The sequence below is a fragment of the Dendrobates tinctorius genome, unplaced genomic scaffold (assembly GCF_039654945.1).
Source record: "Dendrobates tinctorius isolate UK_male_01 unplaced genomic scaffold, ASM3965494v1 ptg000143l, whole genome shotgun sequence".
NCBI lineage: Eukaryota > Metazoa > Chordata > Amphibia > Anura > Dendrobatidae > Dendrobates > Dendrobates tinctorius.
The window spans coordinates 9280316-9302244 of record NW_027361810.1 but is presented as its reverse complement, the minus strand read 5'-3'; the positions used below and the strand labels follow the sequence as shown (position 1 = coordinate 9302244).

The 21929-nt window shown below is 46.0% G+C and overlaps 1 pseudogene; it reads left to right on the top strand.

Moving 5' to 3' along the window:
* The window catches only part of LOC141049120 (sterol 26-hydroxylase, mitochondrial-like), a 31217-nt pseudogene extending 19814 nt beyond the window's left edge, over positions 1–11403 (top strand).
* Positions 11404–21929: the final 10526 nt, after the last annotated feature.

Here is a 21929-nt window from a genome sequence, read left to right as displayed (position 1 = left end):
CCACTCGTAGGACAGGCAGCTGTAGCCTTCTTCAGGGTCTCCTTACAATCATGTCCCGGCTCACACACGTTGCTGCTGTGTCTTCGAGTCTTAGGTGGGAATAAAGTGGTCACAATTTCTATTCCTCCGGTTTCTGCTGTAGAACCACTGGCATTCACACAGCCTCGGATACCGGCGCCTGGCACCTTAACTTAAGGAAGGGCTCTGCTCTAGCCCCAGTCCCCAGCTCGTCTCCACACGCTCCGTCCCTATCTATCTTTCTTCTGAAGAACTGATCTTTCTCTTCCTTTCCTTGCCAGCAGCTCCATCTCACAGGAGGCTGCTGCATCTAGTCCTCTCACTCCATCCCTCTCTGGCGAACTGCTCTAACTTCCTGTCAGCTTTCCCCCTCTCTAGTGCAAACTAAGCTCCACCCACCTCCCAGCACCCTTCATGAACCATGCAGGGGCCATAGAGGGGACTCTGCTGTTCCAAGGTGTCTGTGCTGGATGTAGGTGCTGGAGTCTGGTCAGGTGTCTCCATCTTACCTGAGGAGTGGGAGTACCTCTGTGGCAACTGAACCCTCAGGGGCGCCACACGCTTCCTATAGACCAAGATGATTGCAGTTTCACATACCCCAGAGAAGATAAAAAATAAAGTAAAAAAAACAATAAAAGTTTAAAAAAAGATTTTAAAAAGTTTGATTCACTCTTTTTCCAAATTCAAAAATAAATAAAACAATTAAGTACAATAAGTATCACCGCGACTGTAAAAGATGCGTGTGAGCTTGCATCTTTCCCTGCACATGATGGCTGACTTAATCAGCCATCATGTGCCTCTAACAACTGCTCCACCCGCTGCTGTTAACCTGGATCTATCTCGCTGCCAATCTCCGACAACAAGCACTGACAGGAGCGTGCGTAATTCCACAGTCCCATTGGCGCACTCGCAACGTGTTCACACTGTTGCCATGACAGTCGGGGGTCTGCTGATGACCACCATGCCTGACATTACAATCCTCCTTTAAAAGCCAGAACGTAGCCGGCATTCATAAGAGGTCGTGATTTCTGCTATAAATAGCAGTGCTGAAGCCCTACTACGTAGCACAAGCGATCAGTCGATCACAGCTTCTAGACTCACGTCTAAAAAGACTACTAAAGACAATAAAAAGTTGAAAAAAAAACCCCACAAAACACAAAAGTTCCTATCACCCTTTGCCCCGTTAGAAATAAAGCAGTTGAAAAAAATGCGTCTGATCTATCAAAATATAAAATAAATTAATCCAATCGGTAAGCGGCGTAACGAGAGAAAAAAAAAATGAAACGGCAGAATTATGTTTTTTTGGCTCCTGCAGCTTTGGAAAGCAGCAATAATATGAGATCAAAATATCACATCTGCCCCAAAATGGTATCAATCACAAAGTCAGCTCAGGGTGCAAAAAATAAGCCCAGAGCCTAAAAATGAGAACATTACCTGCCTCGGAAAATGGCGACAAAAGCAAACTTTTTTTTATTCAAATTTCCCAAAAAAATTTTCACCACTAAAATAATAAACGTTCCATGTTTGGTGTCTGCATCCTCGTACTGAGCCGGGGAATCCTAATGCCAGGTCAGTGCTACCATATAGTGAACACGGAAAATACCATGGCAAAAAAAACAACTGTGGAATTGCACTTTTTTTTTTGCAATTTCACTGCACTTGAATTTTTTTCCTATTTTCCAGTTCACTATATGGTAGAATGAATGGTGTCAATTGAAAGCATAACTGTCCCACAAAAAACAAACCCTCATACGGCTATGTGAACGGAAAACTAACAACGTTACGGCTCTTGGAAGAAGAGGGGGAAGAAATGAACCCCCCCCCGCAAAACAAAAAAACGGAAAATGGCTGAGGAGTGAAGGGGTTAAGGGATTTTACCATTTAATTGCTGGTATAATTCACTGGAAATAAAATTATGTAAATGTTGATGCAGATTCAGCTCCAAAATCCACTTGAAAAAAAACAACAAAAAAACAATTTAGAGCTTTGAATTTTTTTCCAATTGTTCCCAATGACAAATCCATATTTCTGTTCATGCAGGGAGTTTTTTTCTGATAATATTTTGGAAAAAAAAAAGGGTTAACTCATTTCTTCCATGTGGAGTGGTCATGCAAAAAATGCATGGAATTCTGATCTGGATTTTGCTTGCAAACCACATCCGATGCTTCCTCTACCATAAAAGGCCGTAACCTGGGGCCATTACTAAGCCTCCAGCCGCCATAGCACTCCATCAGCGCGGTGAAGGCGATGGGTGAAGGAACCCTGAGTACTAAAATGCTGCCATCACTATTGGTGCTACGTTGCCTGGGTTAGAGACATCGCCAATCCCACCGGTTACAGCCGTCAGCCACTACTGGACTCACGTGCCACCACCACCGTGGCACCAGGGACTACCCACGCCGATGACGTACATGTGGGCCGTCTGTCAGGAAGGGGTTAATGATAAAACATATAAGCTCTTCTTATATAATGGGCTATTGGGCTGACGACCGGCACGGTGCTCCTGGAAAAAAAATGCACGACCTTCGTTTAACCCTTTAAATGCACTGGCTTCATGCTTTGCTTCTATATCCCCTATAACAGGCTGATAACTGGGAGTCCTGCTGCACTGAGAGATCCACCAGATTTTGTTTAGTTTCCTTTTTAATGTTTATATATGATGGATTTTTTTCATACTGAAATTGAATTTGATCAGAGTTGATTGATAAAATCCTATGTTCCTGCTGCCACCACTAGGGGGAGCTCACTGCATAGGGATTTCTATATCTACTATTGAATTCATTGGGAGCTGTAACAAATGTATATATTGTGCTCCCTCTAGTGGTGGCCGCAGGTATTTGCTGTTATTGTATGAAATGAGACGAGAATCGCAGACCCTTCTCACCAGGGGAACAAATCTCTCACAAAGTACTGAAAACTAAATATAATGCACACATTATCACCAGTGGCTATTTAGAGTAAACTGTGCTGTGTGTACATGACAAATAGCACTTATTCTGGACATTATTCGCCAATTTTCCCCTCTGTGGGCTCTAACTTTAATTTTCACTTGTCTCTGAGCTACTGGGTGTAGACTTTGACATCTCCCATACACAGAGCACACAGACATGAGGAACTCCTGCTCTCCTGTCTCTATGTAGCACATGTTTGGATAAAGCCCCATAGAGGACATTATACAACAAGACTGAGCAGTGTAGCTCTGAATCCAGATCATTGATTTGTCCTTATGTAATCTCTAATCCTGCAGACACAATTTGTTCTGAATCACTACGCCATCTCCAGGGATGAGAACAACTTTGAGCAACTGGAGAAGTTACTGCCCCAAAGATGGTTACGTGGTGGACGGTTGAAGCACCACCCTTTCAGCTCCATTCCGTTTGGGTACGGGGTCCGCGCCTGCACTGGCAGGAGGATTGCCGAGTTGGAGATGTATTTGGCCCTAGCAAGGGTAAATTCATCATATGATAGTGTGCACTGCATGAACAGGGAGCATGCATGCTACGGAGCAGACACTTTTAGTTTCTGACAGTGTTGCGAAGCGGGCGACTGTACTCATCAGCTGTCTATAGGTGGCTGCCTCCCAACGAACAAAAGTAGATGCCATATAGTAAGATAATGATACCATTATCATTACGAGGCAAAACTAAAGTAAAACATAATACTGAAAAGTAGGTCTGAGGCGTACCTGTCATTACAGGCGACTAATCAGAGTAAGTTGTGTACATGATGGGTAACACAGGCCATTGGCCATCATATGACGTATATCCTGCATTTTTCTCCATTTGCCCCCTATGTCTTTAACGATCAGTTATCTGTGAGCTAGTGAGTAGAGACTAGCTGTAAAGATGTTTTCCATATACAGCTCACACAGACATGAGGGATTTCTGCTCCCCTGTTTCTATCCAGTACATGTTCAAAAACAACAGCAGCATGGAGGATATTAGTCAGCAGTCCTGGCAGTGTAACTGTGAATCCAGCACTGGGGTTTTATAAAACACTAGAAAACAGCAAAGTGGAGAGCATTATACAGCAGTTCTGTGTTGTGAGTTCATTTTTCCCTTCACCATTGAGGTCTGATGAACTCCCTCCTCTAGTGAAGGAAGGTAGTGAGACTGATTACCAAACACCTGGGCAGCTAGATCATGACTGGGTGGCTGGAATTGAGGACTGGATATAAGGCTGCCGACGCCCTTCTTCCTGGCTGGTGATTTTCCTGCTGGATTCTTGGAGACCAGTCTGATTCCTGCATCTCAAAGCTAAGTTTTTCTGCTCTGCTTTATACTCTTCAGTTTTGTTTTTTGTTTTGCCTTGTTTTTTGGGAGTTCTGCCATCCCCGGCCAGGGGTGAGCCGAATTCCATTTTTGATTCTGTTATGATGAGTCACCGAAGGGGAAAAAAACAAAATACCAGCTAAGTCCAGAAAAACCAGAGAGGTTGGCAGCTATCGGATTGCAGACCCCTGAACCTATCCACAACAACTAGCAGTAGCCGTGGGGGGTTCCTACAGTGCCCTAGACCCCTCGATCACAGCCGGAGAACTATATAGCCTAAAGACAGAAATGGGAAAAACTAAACTGCCCCAGAGCAGACCCCAAAGCAATAGGCAGCCCCCAACATATAATGACGGTGAAGCAAGATGAAAACACTAACACAGATAGAAAGATAGGTTGAGCAAATGATGGGGCCCAAGCTAACTACATAGGACAATGTTGTGAGTTCATTTTCCCCTCCGTCACTGAGGCCTGGTGAACTCCCTATTCTAGTGAAGGAAGGTAGTGAGCCTGATTATCAGGCACCTGGGACTAATGAAGACGATTGGCTGAGTGGAGTCACTGACTGGATTTAAGGTAGCCTACGCCCTTTCTGCCCTGCGGGTGATTTCTCTGTGGACTCTTGGACACCAGTCTGATTCCTGCTCTCCTAAAGCTAAGTTTTCTGTTTTGCCTTTTTGCATCTAAGATTTGTTTTTTGTTTTTCTTGCTTTTTGGATTCTGCCACTCCCTGCTGGAGTGTGCAGTGTTCCTTGAGCTCTGTCTTCTGAAAGTACCTGAGTGCTGATTTAGTTTTTGAAGCTTAGTTGCTTCAGGGCCATTTTTATATCAGCTTGTTGGCTTTTGTCTCTGATAGGGTTTGGCAGATTGCCGACAGCAGGCTTCCTATCCGTTCCTATCTAGGTAGTTTTTGGCCCCGTCTTTGCTCAGCCTGTCTTTCTGTCTGTGTAAGTGTTTTCATCTTGCTTCACCATCATTATATGTGGGGGGCTGCTTATTGCTTTGGGGTCTGCTCTGGGGCAGTTAGATTTCCCCTTTCCTTCTTTAGGCCTATGTATCTCTCCGGCTGTGATCGAGGGGTCTAGGTCATCGTAGGAACCCCCCACGGCTACTGCTAGTTGTGTTGATAGGTTCAGGGGTCTGCAATCTGATAGTTGCCAACTTCTCTGGTTTTCAGGACTTAGCTAGCATTTCTGTTTTTGCCTCCTACGGTGACTCAATCATAACAGAATCACCCGCCAAACCGCAGAACCTGGGGTACTCAATAGCAGGAAAGAATTGTGTTTAAAAAAAAAAAAAAAAAAAAGGTGTGTGTATATTCTTTCCTCTATATCTCTGAGGCCGTAGGGGGAATTTTTTTTTTTCTCTCAATGGAGATAAAGCAAGTGTCTGATCGTGTGGAGCAGCTCGCTGCTGAAGTGCGAGGAATTTCCGCCTATCTTGCTCGTTCGCATGCTGTTGAACCAAAGATCCCCACACCTGATGTATTTTTTGGGGATCGATCTAAATTTTTGAGTTTCAAAAATAATTGTAAATTATTTTTTGCTTTGAAGCCTAACTCGTCAGGTAGCCCTGCCCAGCAGGTTAAAATTGTCATCTCTTTGCTGTGTGGCGATCCCCAGGATTGGGCGTTTTCTTTGAAACCAGATGACCCTATTCTGACTAATGTGAACGCATTTTTTCAAGCCTTGGGGTTGCTGTACGACGAACCTAATGCTATTGATCAGGCTGAAAAGACCCTGTTAGCATTGAACCAGGGTCGAGAATCTGCAGAGTTGTACTGTCAAAAGTTCCAAAAGTGGGCGGTCCTTACTACCTGGAATGATAGTGCCTTGGCTGCTCTCTTTCGGAAGGGTTTGTCAGAAGCCGTAAAAGATACTATGGTGGGATTTCCTGTTCCCTCTGGTCTGGACGATTCTATGTCTTTAGCCATTCAGGTTGATCGGCGTTTACGTGAACGCAGGATTACACGAGAGGTGTTGCCACCGGTTGAACAGACGTCTGAACCTATGCAATGTGATAGAGTTTTGTCTAAGGCGCAACGTCAGGAATTCAGAAGGCGTAATAAGCTGTGTTTTTTCTGTGGAGATGCCTCACATATTATTTCTGTCTGCCCTAAACGAGAGAAACGTTTTGCACACACGTTTTCTGTTGGTGGTGTTCAGCCTAAGTTTCTTTTGGCGATTACTCTGATCTGTTCCCTGTCCACATTTTCCGCCAAGGCCTTTGTGGATTCGGGAGCAGCGCTAAACCTAATGGACTTGGATTTTGCTAAACGTTGTGGATTTCCGTTGACACCTCTGCAGACGCCTATCCCTTTGAGGGGGATTGATGCTACCCCTCTGGCTAAAAATAAACCTCAGTTTTGGACCCAGTTGGTCATGCGGGTCGCCCCAGACCACCAAGAAAATTGCAGATTTTTGGTGTTGCATGGTCTGCATGATGCCGTTGTTCTGGGGTTTCCCTGGTTGCAGATTCATAATCCAGTTTTGGATTGGAAGTCTGTGTCTGTGGTGAGTTGGGGTTGCCGGTGTACCTTTAGTGAGGCTCCAGTTTTTTCCACCTCTCCTCAGTCGCATGAGGTTCCTGACTATTTGGCGGACTACTATGATGTATTTAGTGAGAATGAGTCTGCGTCTCTGCCTCCTCATAGGAGTTATGACTGTGCAATTGAACTAAACCCGGGGTGTAAATTTCCTAAGGGTCGGCTCTTCAATTTATCTGTACCCGAGCACGAGGCTATGCGGTCCTATATTAAGGAGGCATTGGAGAAGGGTCATATTAGACCATCCTCTTCACCCTTAGGTGCCGATTTTTTTTTTGTGGCCAAGAAGGATGGTTCTTTAAGGCCTTGTATTGATTATCGTGCCCTCAATAAAATTACTGTTAAATATCAGTATCCGTTACCCCTGATTTCGGATCTATTCTCTAGAGTCAGAGGTGCTTGCTGGTTTACCAAGCTTGACCTCAGGGGGGCGTATAATCTTATCCGCATTAAGCATGGGGATGAATGGAAGACGGCGTTTAATACTCCGGAGGGACATTTTGAGTACCTGGTGATGCCTTTTGGGCTCACTAATGCCCCTTCTGTCTTCCAGTGCTTCATGAACGATATTTTCCGAGACTTTGTCGATAAATTTTTGATTATCTATCTGGATGATATTTTGATCTTCTCCAAGTATTGGGATTCTCATGTGGAACATATTCGGACTGTGTTCCGGATCTTGAGAGAGAATTCTCTGTATGTCAAAGGATCAAAATGCCTTTTTGGAGTACAGAGAATTTCTTTTTTGGGATTTATTTTGTCTCCGTCAACTATTGAAATGGACCCGGCCAAGGTACAGGCCATTTATGATTGGGTTCAGCCCACTTCTTTGAAGGCCCTCCAGAAGTTTTTGGGTTTTGCTAATTTTTATCGGAAATTTATAGCAAAATTTTCTAGTATTGCCAAACCATTGACTGACCTGACCAGGAGGGGTGCGGATGTGTTGAATTGGTCTCCGGAGGCGGTTGCTTCCTTTCAGGAGCTGAAGCGTAGATTTACCTCCGCCCCGGTTCTGCGGCAACCTGATGTCTCACTCCCGTTCCAGGTAGAGGTGGATGCTTCTGAGATTGGTGCAGGAGCGGTGTTGTCCCAAAAGGATTCGGTAACATCTAAAATGAATCCCTGTGCTTTCTTTTCCCGTAAGTTCTCTTCATCTGAACGTAACTATGATGTGGGGAATCGGGAACTGTTGGCCATGAAATGGGCATTTGAGGAGTGGAGACATTGGTTGGAGGGAGCCAAACATCAAGTTGTGGTCCTCACTGACCACAAAAATTTGATTTACCTAGAGTCGGCTAAACGCTTGAACCCTAGACAAGCTAGGTGGGCCTTGTTTTTTACACGTTTTGATTTTGTGGTCTCTTTCCTTCCTGGAACTAAGAATGTCAAGGCAGACGCCTTCTCTAGGAGTTTCTTTGCTGATTCTCCTGTGGTGACCAAGCCTGCTACCATCTTAGGCGAAGGGGTAGTTCTTTCTGCCATCTCGCCCGATTTGAGACGTGCTCTGGAAGAGTTCCAGGAGGACAAACCTGAGCATTGCCCCAGTGGAAAGTTGTATGTTCCTGACCAGTGGAAGAAGAGTGATGTCTGAAGTTCATTGCTCTGCATTGGCTGGTCATCCAGGTATTTTTGGTACTAGAGATCTGGTGAGTCGCTCTTTTTGGTGGCCCACCTTGTCTCATGATGTCAGGAATTTTGTGCAGTCCTGTGGGACTTGCTCCCGGTCTAAATCTTGTTCTCGCTCTAGTGGGTTGTTGATGCCTTTGCCGGTCCCCAGGAGGCCATGGACCCATATTTCAATGGATTTCATCTCTGATATGCCGGTCTCTCAGAGAATGACTGTTATTTGGGTGATTTGTGATAGGTTCTCTAAGATGGTTCATCTTGTACCACTCCCTAAGTTGCCTTCTTCCTCTGAGTTGGTGCCTCTGTTTTTGCAACAGGTGGTTCGCTTGCACGGGATTCCTGAGAACATTGTATCTGACAGACGAGTTCAATTTGTGTCTAAATTTTGGAGGACGTTCTGTTCCAAGTTGGGAATTCAGTTGTCCTTCTCCTCTGCTTTTCACCCTCAGACCAATGGGCAGACAGAGAGAACAAACCAGACCTTGGAGTCGTATTTGAGATGTTTTATTTCCGCTGATCAGGATGATTGGGTTTCATTTTTGCCCTTGGCCGAATTTGCTTTAAATAATAGAGCTAATTCTGCCACTTTGATGTCACCTTTTTTTGTAACTTTGGGTTTCATCCTCGATTTTCTTCAGGGCAGGTGGAGCCTTCTGCCTGCCCAGGTGTTGACACTGTGGTGGAGAGAATGCACCAGATCTGGGACCAAGTGGTGGATAAGTTATCTCTCTCCCAGGAAAAGGCCCAGCGGTTTTCCAATCGACATAGGACCATTGGTCACCAGTTTAAGATTGGTGATATGGTGTGGTTATCATCAAAAAATATTGTTATGAAGGTGGCTTCTCCTAAGTTTAAGCCTAGATTTATTGGACCTTACAAGATTTTGGAGATTATTAATCCGGTCTCTTTTCGTTTGGCTCTTCCTGTCACATTTAAGATCCATAATGTGTTCCATAAATCCTTGTTGAAGAGGTTTGTTGAGCCAGTTGTGCCTGAGGTGGCACCTCCGGACCCTGTATTGGTTGAAGGTAACTTGGAATATGAGGTAGAGAAAATACTGGATTCCCGTCTGGCTAGACGGAGACTCCAGTATTTGGTTAAGTGGAAGGGTTATGGTCAGGAGGATAATTCCTGGGTCTCTGCCTCTGATATTCATGCCAAAAGATTGGTGCGTGCCTTTCATCGGGCTCACCCTGATCGCCCTGGTAGCGTTGTTGAGGGTTCGGTGACCCCTCCTCAAGGGGGGGGTACTGTTGTGAGTTCATTTTCCCCTCCGTCACTGAGGCCTGGTGAACTCCCTATTCTAGTGAAGGAAGGTAGTGAGCCTGATTATCAGGCACCTGGGACTAATGAAGATGATTGGCTGAGTGGAGTCACTGACTGGATTTAAGGCAGCCTACACCCTTTCTGCCCTGCGGGTGATTTCTCTGTGGACTCTTGGACACCAGTCTGATTCCTGCTCTCCTAAAGCTAAGTTTTCTGTTTTGCCTTTTTGCATCTAAGATTTGTTTTTTGTTTTTCTTGCTTTTTGGATTCTGCCACTCCCTGCTGGAGTGTGCAGTGTTCCTTGAGCTCTGTCTTCTGAAAGTACCTGAGTGCTGATTTAGTTTTTGAAGCTTAGTTGCTTCAGGGCCATTTTTATATCAGCTTGTTGGCTTTTGTCTCTGATAGGGTTTGGCAGATTGCAGACAGCAGCCTTCCTATCCGTTCCTATCTAGGTAGTTTTTGGCCCCGTCTTTGCTCAGCCTGTCTTTCTGTCTGTGTAAGTGTTTTCATCTTGCTTCACCATCATTATATGTGGGGGGCTGCTTATTGCTTTGGGGTCTGCTCTGGGGCAGTTAGATTTCCCCTTTCCTTCTTTAGGCCTATGTATCTCTCCGGCTGTGATCGAGGGGTCTAGGTCATCGTAGGAACCCCCCACGGCTACTGCTAGTTGTGTTGATAGGTTCAGGGGTCTGCAATCTGATAGTTGCCAACTTCTCTGGTTTTCAGGACTTAGCTAGCATTTCTGTTTTTGCCTCCTACGGTGACTCAATCATAACAGGACAGGATAGGAAAGCTGCTGTCTGCCATCCACAAAAACCCTATCAAAATGAGCCAACCGACTGATAGGAAAAACAGGCCCTGAAGTCGCTAGGCTTCAAAAGACTATATCAGCACTCAGGTATATTCTGAAGACAGAGCAAAATATCAACAGATCAGAGACAAAAATGGAATTCGGCTCACCCCCGGCCGGGGATGGCAGAACTCCCAAAAAACAAGGCAAAACAATAAACAAAACTGAAGAGTACAAAGCAGAGCAGAAAAACTTAGCTTTGAGATGCAGGAATCAGACTGGTCTCCAAGAATCCAGCAGGAAAATCACCAGCCAGGAAGAAGGGCGTCGGCAGTCTTATATCCAGTCCTCAATTCCAGCCACCCAGTCATGATCTAGCTGCCCAGGTGTTTGGTAATCAGTCTCACTACCTTCCTTCACTAGAGGAGGGAGTTCATCAGACCTCAATGGTGAAGGGAAAAATGAACTCACAACAGTTCTGAGTAGTGTAAATGTGAAGCCAGCACTGGGTGTTATAAAACACTTACTAGAAAACTGGCAGCATGGAGGACATTATACAGCAGTACTAAGCAATGTAGCTGTGAATACAACACTATGGTAGAAAAAAATAATAGAAACCAGCCCCTGCCTTGTGTGCCCTTGTGCCTCTGTCACTGTTCTCACTCCATCCCTTCCTCTCTCTTACAGATAATAAAGATGTTTGAGGTTCATTATGACTACCAAGAAAAAGAAATAAAACCAAATGGTGAGAATTGTTCTAGTGCCCAGCAAAGCCATTAATCTGGAATTCGTGGAGAGAACACGTGCAGGAGTGGAGGATCCGAATCCTGAAATAATGAGCTGAGCGTCACATGACAAATCAGGATCCTAGATATGAAAAACCAGAAAAATGTGAAATTAGCAATAAATATTAATAAAATCCTCAAAAAAGCAAAAAATTGTAAAATGTTCATTGTGTAAAATACATAGAGTGAGGTTACAAAGAAGAGAAACCTTGGGGTACAGAATAATGGCACTGACATTCGGGGTACAGGATAATGGCACTGACACTGGGGGTACAGGATAATGGCACTGACACTGAGGTTACAGGATAATGGCACTGACACTGGGGGTACAGGATAATGGCACTGACATTCAGAGTACAGGATAATGGCACTGACACTTGGGTACAGGATAATGGCACTGACACTGAGGTTACAGGATAATGCTACTGACACTCGTACAGGATAATGGCACTGACACTCGAGGTACAGAATAATGGCACTGACATTCGGAGTACAGGATAATGGCACTGACACTGGGAGTACAGGATAATGGCACTGACACTGAGGTTACAGGATAATGACGCTGACACTCGGGGTACAGGATAATTACACTGACACTGGAGGTACAGGATAATGGCACTGACACTCAAGGTACAGAATAATGGCACTGACATTCGGAGTACAGGATAATGGCACTGACACTGGGGGTACAGGATAATGGCACTGACACTGAGGTTACAGGATAATGACGCTGACACTCGGGGTACAGGATAATGACGCTGACACTGGGGGTACAGGATAATTACACTGACACTGGGGGTACAGGATAATGGCACTGACATTCAGAGTACAGGATAATGGCACTGACACTGGGGGAACACAATAATGGCACTGACACTCGGGGTACAGGATAATGACAATGACACTGGAGGTACAGGATAATGGCACTGACACTCGAGGTACAGAATAATGGCACTGACATTCGGAGTACAGGATAATGGCACTGACACTGGGGGTACAGGATAATGGCACTGACACTGAGGTTACAGGATAATGACGCTGACACTCGGGGTACAGGATAATTACACTGACACTGGAGGTACAGTATAATGACACTGACACTGGGGGTACAGGATAATGGCACTGACACTGGGGGTACAGGATAATGGCATTGACATTGGGGTACAGGATAATGGCACTGACACTAGAGGTACAGTATAATGACACTGACACTGGGGGTACAGGATAATGCTACTGACACTCAGGGTACAGGATAATGGCACTAACACTGGGGGTACAGGACAATTACACTGACACTGGAGGTACAGTATAATGACATTGACACTGTGGGGGTACAGGATAATGCTACTGACACTCCAGGTACAGGATAATGGCTCTGACACTGGGGGTACAGGATAATGGCACTGACATTCGGGGTACAGGATAATGGCACTGACACTGGGGGTACAGGATAATGGCACTGACACTGAGGTTACAGGATAATGCTACTGACACTCGAGGTCCAGGATAATGGCACTGACAACGGGGGTACAGGATAATGGCACTGACATTCGGAGTACAGGATAATGGCACTGACACTGGGGGTACAGGATAATGGCACTGACACTGAGGTTACAGGATAATGCTACTGACACTCGAGGTACAGGATAATGGCACTGACACTGGGGGTACAGGATAATAGCACTGACACTGGGGGAACACAATAATGGCACTGACACTCGGGGTACAGGATATTGACAATGACACTGGAGGTACAGGATAATGGCACTGACACTCGAGGTACAGGATAATGGCACTGACATTCGGATTACAGGATAATGGCACTGACACTGGGGGTACAGGATAATGGCACTGATACTGAGGTTACAGGATAATGGCACTGACACTCGAGGTACAGGATAATTACACTGACACTGGAGGTACAGTATAATGACACTGACAGTGGGGGTACAGGATAATGGCACTGACACTGGGGGTACAGGATAATGGCATTGACATTCGGGGTACAGGATAATGGCACTGACACTGGAGGTACAGTATAATGACACTGACACTGGGGGTACAGGATAATGCTACTGACACTCAGGGTACAGGATAATGGCACTGACACTGGGGGTACAGGATAATTACACTGACACTGGAGGTACAGTATAATGACACTGACACTGTGGGGGTACAGGATAATGCTACTGACACTCCGGGTACAGGATAATGGCTCTGACACTGGGGGTACAGGATAATGGCACTGACATTCGGGGTACAGGATAATGGCACTGACACTGGGGGTACAGGATAATGGCACTGACACTCGGGGTACAGGATAATGCTACTGACACTCGGGGTACAGGATAATGGCACTGACATTCGGGGTACAGGATAATGGCACTGACACTGGGGTACAGGATAATGGCACTGACATTCGGGGTACAGGATAATGGCACTGACACTGGGGGTACTGGATAATGGCACTGACACTGGGGGTACAGGATAATGCTACTGACACTCGGGGTACAGGATAATGCTACTGACACTCGGGGTACAGGATAATGGCACTGACACTCGGGGTACAGGATAATGGCACTGACACTGGGGTTACAGGATAATGCTACTGACACTGGGGTTACAGGATAATGCTACTGACACTGGGGGTACAGGATAATGGCACTGACATTCGGGGTACAGGATAATGGCACTGACACTGGGGTACAGGATAATGGCACTGACATTCAGGGTACAGGATAATGGCACTGACACTGGGGGTACAGGATAATGGCACTGACACTGGGGGTACAGGATAATGCTACTGACACTCGGGGTACAGGATAATGGCACTGACACTGGGGGTACAGGATAATGGCACTGACATTCGGGGTACAGGATAATAGCACTGACACTGGGGGTACAGGATAATGGCACTGACACTGGGGGTACAGGATAATGGCACTGATATTCGGGGTACAGGATAATAGCACTGACACTGGGGGAACACGATAATGGCATTGACACTCGGGGTACAGGATAATGCTACTGACACTCAGGGTACAGGATAATGGCACTAACACTGGGGGTACAGGATAATTACACTGACACTGTGGGGGTACAGGATAATGCTACTGACACTCCGGGTACAGGATAATGGCTCTGACACTGGGGGTACAGGATAATGGCACTGACATTCGGGGTACAGGATAATAGCACTGACACTGGGGGTACAGGATAATGGCACTGACACTCGGGGTACAGGATAATGCTACTGACACTCGGGGTACAGGATAATGGCACTGACACTGGGGGGAACACGATAATGGCACTAACACTCGGGGTACAGGATAATGCTACTGACACTTGGGGTACAGGATAATGGCACTGACACTGGAGGTACAGGATAATGGCACTGACACTCGGGGTACAGGATAATGCTACTGACACTCGGGATACAGAATAATGGCACTGATATTCGGGGTACAGGATAATGACACTGACACTCGGGGTACAGGATAATGGCACTGACACTCGGGGTACAGGATAATGCTACTGACACTCGGGGAACAGGATAATGGCACTGACACTGGGGGTACAGGATAATGGCATTGACACTGGGGGGAACACGATAATGGCACTGACACTCGGGGTACAGGATAATGCTACTGACACTCAGGGTACAGGATAATGGCACTAACACTGGGGGTACAGGATAATTACACTGACACTGGAGGTACAGTATAATGACACTGACACTGTGGGGTTACAGGATAATGCTACTGACACTCCGGGTACAGGATAATGGCTCTGACACTGGGGGTACAGGATAATGGCACTGACATTCGGGGTACAGGATAATGGCACTGACACTGGGGGTACAGGATAATGGCACTGACAATCGGGGTACAGGATAATGCTACTGACACTCGGGGTACAGGATAATGGCACTGACACTGGGGGTACAGGATAATGGCACTGACATTCGGGGTACAGGATAATGGCACTGACACTGGGGTACAGGATAATGGCACTGACATTTGGGGTACAGGATAATGGCACTGACACTGGGGGTACTGTTATGATGAGTCACCGAAGGAGGAAAAAACAAAATACCAGCTAAGTCCAGAAAAACCAAAGAGGTTGGCAGCTATCGGATTGCAGACCCCTGAACCTATCCACAACAACTAGCAGTAGCCGTGGGGGGTTCCTATGGTGCCCTAGACCCCTCGATCACAGCCGGAGAACTATATAGCCTAAAGACAGAAAGGGGAAAAACTAAACTGCCCCAGAGCGGATCCCAAAGCAATAGGCAGCCCCCAACATATAATGACGGTGAAGCAAGATGAAAACACTAACACAGATAGAAAGATAGTTTGAGCAAATGATGGGGCCCAAGCTAACTACATAGGACAGGATAGGAAAGCTGCTGTCTGCCATCCGCAAAAACCCTATAAAAATGAGCCAACCGACTGATAGGAAAAACAGGCCCTGAAGTCGCTAGGCTTCAAAAGACTATATCAGCACTCAGGTATATTCTGAAGACAGAGCAAAATATCAACAGATCAGAGACAAAAATGGAATCCAGCTCACCCCCGGCCGGGGATGGCAGAACTCCCAAAAAACAAAGCAAAACAAAAACAAAACTGAAGAGTACAAAGCAGAGCAGAAAAACTTTGCTTTGAGATGCAGGAATCAGACTGGTCTCCAGGAATCCAGCAGGAAAATCACCAGCCAGGAAGAAGGGCGTCGGCTGCCTTATATCCAGTCCTCAATTCCAGCCACCCAGTCATCATCTAACTGCCCAGGTGTTTGGTAATCAGTCTCACTACCTTCTTTCACTAGAGGAGGGAGTTCATCAGACCTCAATGGTGAGGGGAAAAATGAACTCACAACAGTACCTCCCCCTTGAGGAGGGGGGTCACCGAACCCTCATCCATGCCACCAGGGCGATAAGGGTGAGCCCGATGAAAGGCACGCACCAATCTTTCGGCATGAATATCAGAGGCAGAGACCCAGGAATTATCCTCCTGACCATAACCCTTCCACTTAACCAAATACTGGAGTCTCCGTCTAGCCAGACGGGAATCCAGTATCTTCTCTACCTCATATTCCATGTTACCTTCAACCAATACATGGTCAGGAGGTGCCACCACAGGAACTACTGGTTCAACAAACCTCTTCAACAAGGACTTATGAAACACATTATGAATTTTAAATGTGAGAGGAAGAGCCAACCGAAAAGAGACTGGATTAATAATCTCCAAAATCTTGTAAGGTCCAATAAATCTAGGCTTAAACTTAGGAGAAGCCACCTTCATAGCGATATTTTTTGTTGACAACCAAACCATATCATCCACCTTAAACTGGGGACCAACGGTCCTACGCCGGTTGGAAAACCGCTGGGCCTTTTCCTGGGAGAGAGACAACTTATCCACCACTTGGTCCCAGATCTGGTGCATTCTCTCCACCACAGTGTCAACACCTGGGCAGGCAGAAGGCTCCACCTGCCCTGAAGAAAATCGAGGATGAAACCCAAAGTTACAAAAAAAAGGTGACATCAAAGTGGCAGAACTAGCTCTATTATTTAAAGCAAATTCGGCCAAGGGCAAAAATGAAACCCAATCATCCTGATCAGCGGAAATAAAACATCTCAAATATGACTCCAAGGTCTGGTTTGTTCTCTCTGTCTGCCCATTGGTCTGAGGGTGAAAAGCAGAGGAGAAGGACAACTGAATTCCCAACTTGGAACAGAAAGTCCTCCAAAATCTAGACACAAACTGAACTCCTCTGTCAGACACAATGTTCTCAGGAATCCCGTGCAAGCGAACCACCTGTTGCAAAAACAAGGGCACCAACTCAGAGGAAGATGGCAACTTAGGGAGTGGTACAAGATGGACCATCTTAGAGAATCTATCACAAATCACCCAAATAACAGCCATTCTCTGAGAGACAGGCATATCAGAGATAAAATCCATTGAAATATGGGTCTGTGGCCTCTTGGGCACCGGCAAAGGCTTCAACAACCCACTAGAGCGAGAACAAGGTTTAGACCGGGAGCAAGTCCCACAGGACTGCACAAAATTCCTGACATCACAAGACAAGGCGGGCCACCAAAAAGACCGACTCACCAGATCTCTAGTACCAAAAATACCTGGATGACCAGCTAATGCAGAGCAATGAACTTCAATCATCACTCTCTTCCTCCACTGGTCAGGAAAATACAACTTTCCACTGGGACAACGCTCAGGTTTGTCCTCCTGAAACTCTTCCAGAGCACGTCTCAAATCGGGCGAGATGGCAGAAAGAACTACCCCCTCGCCTAAGATGGTAGCAGGCTTGGTCACAATAGGAGAATCAGCAAAGAAACTCCTAGAGAGGGCGTCTGCCTTGACATTCTTAGTGCCAGGAAGAAAAGAGACCACAAAATCAAAACGTGTGAAAAACAAGGCCCACCTAGCCTGTCTAGGATTCAAGCGTTTGGCCGACTCCAGGTAAATCAAATTCTTGTGGTCAGTAAGGACCATGACCTGGTGTTTAGCTCCCTCCAACCAATGTCTCCACTCCTCAAATGCACATTTCAAGGCCAACAGTTCCCGATTCCCCACATCATAGTTACGTTCGGATGGGGAGAACTTTCGGGAAAAGAAAGCACAGGGATTCATTTTAGATGTCACAGGATCTTTTTGGGACAAAACAGCTCCTGCACCAATCTCAGAGGCGTCCACCTCTACCTGAAACGGGAGTGAGACATCAGGTTGCCGCAGAACCGGAGCAGAAGTGAATCTTCGCTTCAGCTTCTGAAAGGAAGAAACAGCCTCCGGAGACCAATTCAGCACATCAGCCCCCTTCTTAGTCAAATCAGTCAATGGCTTGGCAATACTAGAAAAATTAGCTATAAATTTCCGATAAAAATTAGCAAAACCGAAAAACTTCTGGAGGGCCTTCAAAGAAGTGGGCTGAACCCAATCATAAATGGCCTGTACCTTGGCCGGGTCCATTTCAATAGTTGACGGAGATAAAATGAATCCCAAAAATGAAATCCTCTGTACCCCAAAAAGGCATTTCGATCCCTTGACATACAGGGAATTCTACCTCAAAATCCGGAACACAGTCCGAACATGTTCCACATGAGTGTCCCAATCCCTGGAAAAGATCAAAATATCATCCAGATAGATGATCAAAAATTTATCCACAAAGTCCCAGAAAATATCATTCATGAAGCACTGGAAGACAGAAGGGCATTAGTGAGCCCAAAAGGCATCACCAAGTACTCAAAATGTCCCTCCGGAGTATTAAACGCCATCTTCCATTCATCCCCATGCTTAATGCGAATAAGATTATACGCCCCCCTGAGGTCAAGCTTGGTAAACCAGCAGGCACCTTTAACTCTGGAGAATAGATCAGAAATCAGGGGTAACAGATGCCGATATTTAACAGTAATTTTGTTGAGGACACGATAGTCAATACAAGGCCTTAATGAACCATCTTTTTTAGCCACAAAAAAAAACCCAGCACCTAAGGGTGAAGAGGATAGTCTAATATGACCCTTCTCCAATGTCTACTTAATATAGGATCGCATAGCCTCGTGCTCGGGTACATAAATTGAAGAGCCGACCCTTGGGGAATTTACACCCAGGGCTCAGCTCAATTGCACAGTCATAACTCCTATGAGGAGGCAAAGACGCAGACTTACTCTCACTAAATACATCATAAAAATCAGCCAAATAGTCAGGAACATCATGCGACTGGGGAGAGGTGGAGAAAACAGGAGCATCACTAAGGGCACACCGACAACCCCAACTCACCACAGACACAGATTTCCAAACCAAAACTGGATTATGGATTTGCAACCAGGGAAACCCCAGAACAATGGTATCATGCAAATTATGCAGCACCAAAAATCTGCAATTCTCTTGATGGTCTGGGGCGACCCGCATTACCACCTGGGTCCAAAACTGAGGTTTATTTTTTGCCAAAGGAGTAGCATCAATACCCCTCAAGGAGATAGGCGTCCGCAAAGGCGTCATAGGAAATCCACAACGTTTAGCAAAATCCAAGTCCATCAGGTTCAGAGCTGCTCCCGAATCCACAAAAGCCTTGGCGGAAAATGTGGACAGGGAGCAGATCAGAGTAATTGCCAGAAGAAACTTAGGTTGAACACCACCCACAGAAAACGTGTGAGCACAACATTTCTCTCGTTTAGGGCAGACAGAAATAATATGCGAGGCATCTCCACAAAAAAACACAGCTTATTACGCCTTCTGAACTCCTGACGTTGCGCCCTGGACAAAACTCTATCACATTGCATAGGTTCAGAAATTTGTTCAACAGGTGGCAACACCTCTCGTGCAGTCCTGCGTTCACGCAAACGCTGATCAACCTGAATGGCTAATGACATAGAATCGTCAAGACCAGAGGGAACAGGAAATCCCACCATAGTATCTTTTACGGTTTCTGACAAACCTTTCCGAAAGAGAGCTGCCAAGGCACCATCATTCCAGGCAGTAAGGACCGCCCACCTTCGGAATTTTTGACAGTACAACTCTGCAGAATCCCGACCCTGGCTCAATGCCAACAGGGCCTTTTCAGCCTGATCAATAGCATTAGGTTCATCATACAACAACCCCAAGGCTTGAAAAAATGCATCCACATTATTTAGAATAGGATCATCAGGTTTCAAAGAAAACGCCTAATCCTGGGGATCGCCGCGCAGCAAAGAGATGACAATTTTAACCCGCTGCGCGGAGTTCCCCGACGAGTTAGGCTTCAAGGCAAAAAATAATTTACAATTATTCTTGAAATTCAAAAATTTAGACCGATCCCCAAAAAACACATCAGGAGTGGGGATCTTTGGTTCAGCAGCAGGTGAAACAGTAAGATAGGCGGAAATTCCCCTCACTTCCGCAGCGAGCTGCTCCACACGATCAGACAATTGCTTCATCTCCATTGAGAGAAAAAAAAATTCCCCCTACGGCCTAAGAGATATAGAGGAAAAAATATACACAAAGAAATTCTGACACCTTTTTTTTTTTCCCTTACAATTCTTTCCTGCTATTGAGTACCCTAGGATCTGCGGTATGGCCGGTGATTCTGTTATGGATGAGTCACCGAAGGAGGAAAAAACAAAAATAATAGCTAAGTCCAGAAAACCAGAGAAGTTGGAAGCTATCGGATTGCAAACCCCTGAACCTATCCACAACAACTAGCAGTAGCCGTGGGGGGTTCCTACGGTGCCCTAGACCCCTCGATCACAGCCGGAGAACTAAATTAGCCTAAAGACAGAAAGGGGAAATCTAAACTGCCCCAGAGCAGACCCCAAAGCAATAGGCAGCCCCCAACATATAATGACTGTGAAGCAAGATGAAAAACACTAACACAGATAGAAAGATAGCCTGAGCAAATGATGGGGCCCAAGCTAACTAAATAGGAAAGGATAGAAAAGCTGCTGTCTGCAATCCGCAAAAACCCTATCCAAAAATGAACCAACAGACTGATAGGAAAGACTATATCAGCACTCAGGTATATTCTGAAGACAGAGCCAGAGATCAACAGATCAGAGACAAAAATGGAATTCAGCTCACCCCCGGCCGGGGATGGCTGAACTCCAAAAAAGAAGGCAAACAAAACCAGAACTAAAGTGTACAAAAGGCAGAGCAAAACTTAGCTTTGAGAAGCAGAAATCAGACTGGTCTCCAAGAATCCAGCAGGAAAATCACCGGAGAGGCAGCAAGGCGTCGGCTGCCTTTTATCCAATCATCAGTTCCTGTGACCCAGTCATCATCTACCTGCTCAGCTGCTTGGTAATCAGCCTCACTACCTCCCTCCAGAAGAGGGAGTTCATCAGACCTCACTGGTGAAGGGAAAAATGAACTCACAACAGGGAACACGATAATGGCACTGACACTCGGGGTACAGGATAATGCTACTGACACTTGGGGTACAGGATAATGCTACTGACACTCGGGATACAGAATAATGGCACTGACATTCGGGGTACAGGATAATGACACTGACACTCGGGGTACAGGGTAATGTTACTGACACTCGGGGTACAGGATAATAGCACTGACACTGGGGGTACAGGATAATGGCACTGACACTGGGGGTACAGAATAATGCTACTGACACTCGGGGTACAGGATAATGGCACTGACACTGGAGGTACAGGATAATGGCACCGACACTTGGGGAACACAATAATGGCACTGACACTCGGGGTACAGGATAATGCTACTGACACTTGGGGTACAGGATAATGGCACTGACACTGGAGGTACAGGATAATGACACTGACACTCTGGGTACAGGATAATGCTACTGACAGTCGGGGTACAGGATAATGGCACTGACACTGGGGGTACAGGATAATGGCACTGACACTAGGGGTACACGATAATGGCACTGAAACTTGGGGTACAGGATAATGCTACTGACAGTCGGGGTACAGGATAATGGCACTGACACTGAGGGTACAGGATAATGGCACTGACACTCGGGGTACAGGATAATGCTACTGACACTCAGGGTACAGGATAATGGCAATGACACTGGGGGTACAGGATAATGGCACTGACACTGGGGGTACACAATAATGGCTCTGACACTTGGGGTACAGGATAATGCTACTGACACTTGGGTACAAGATA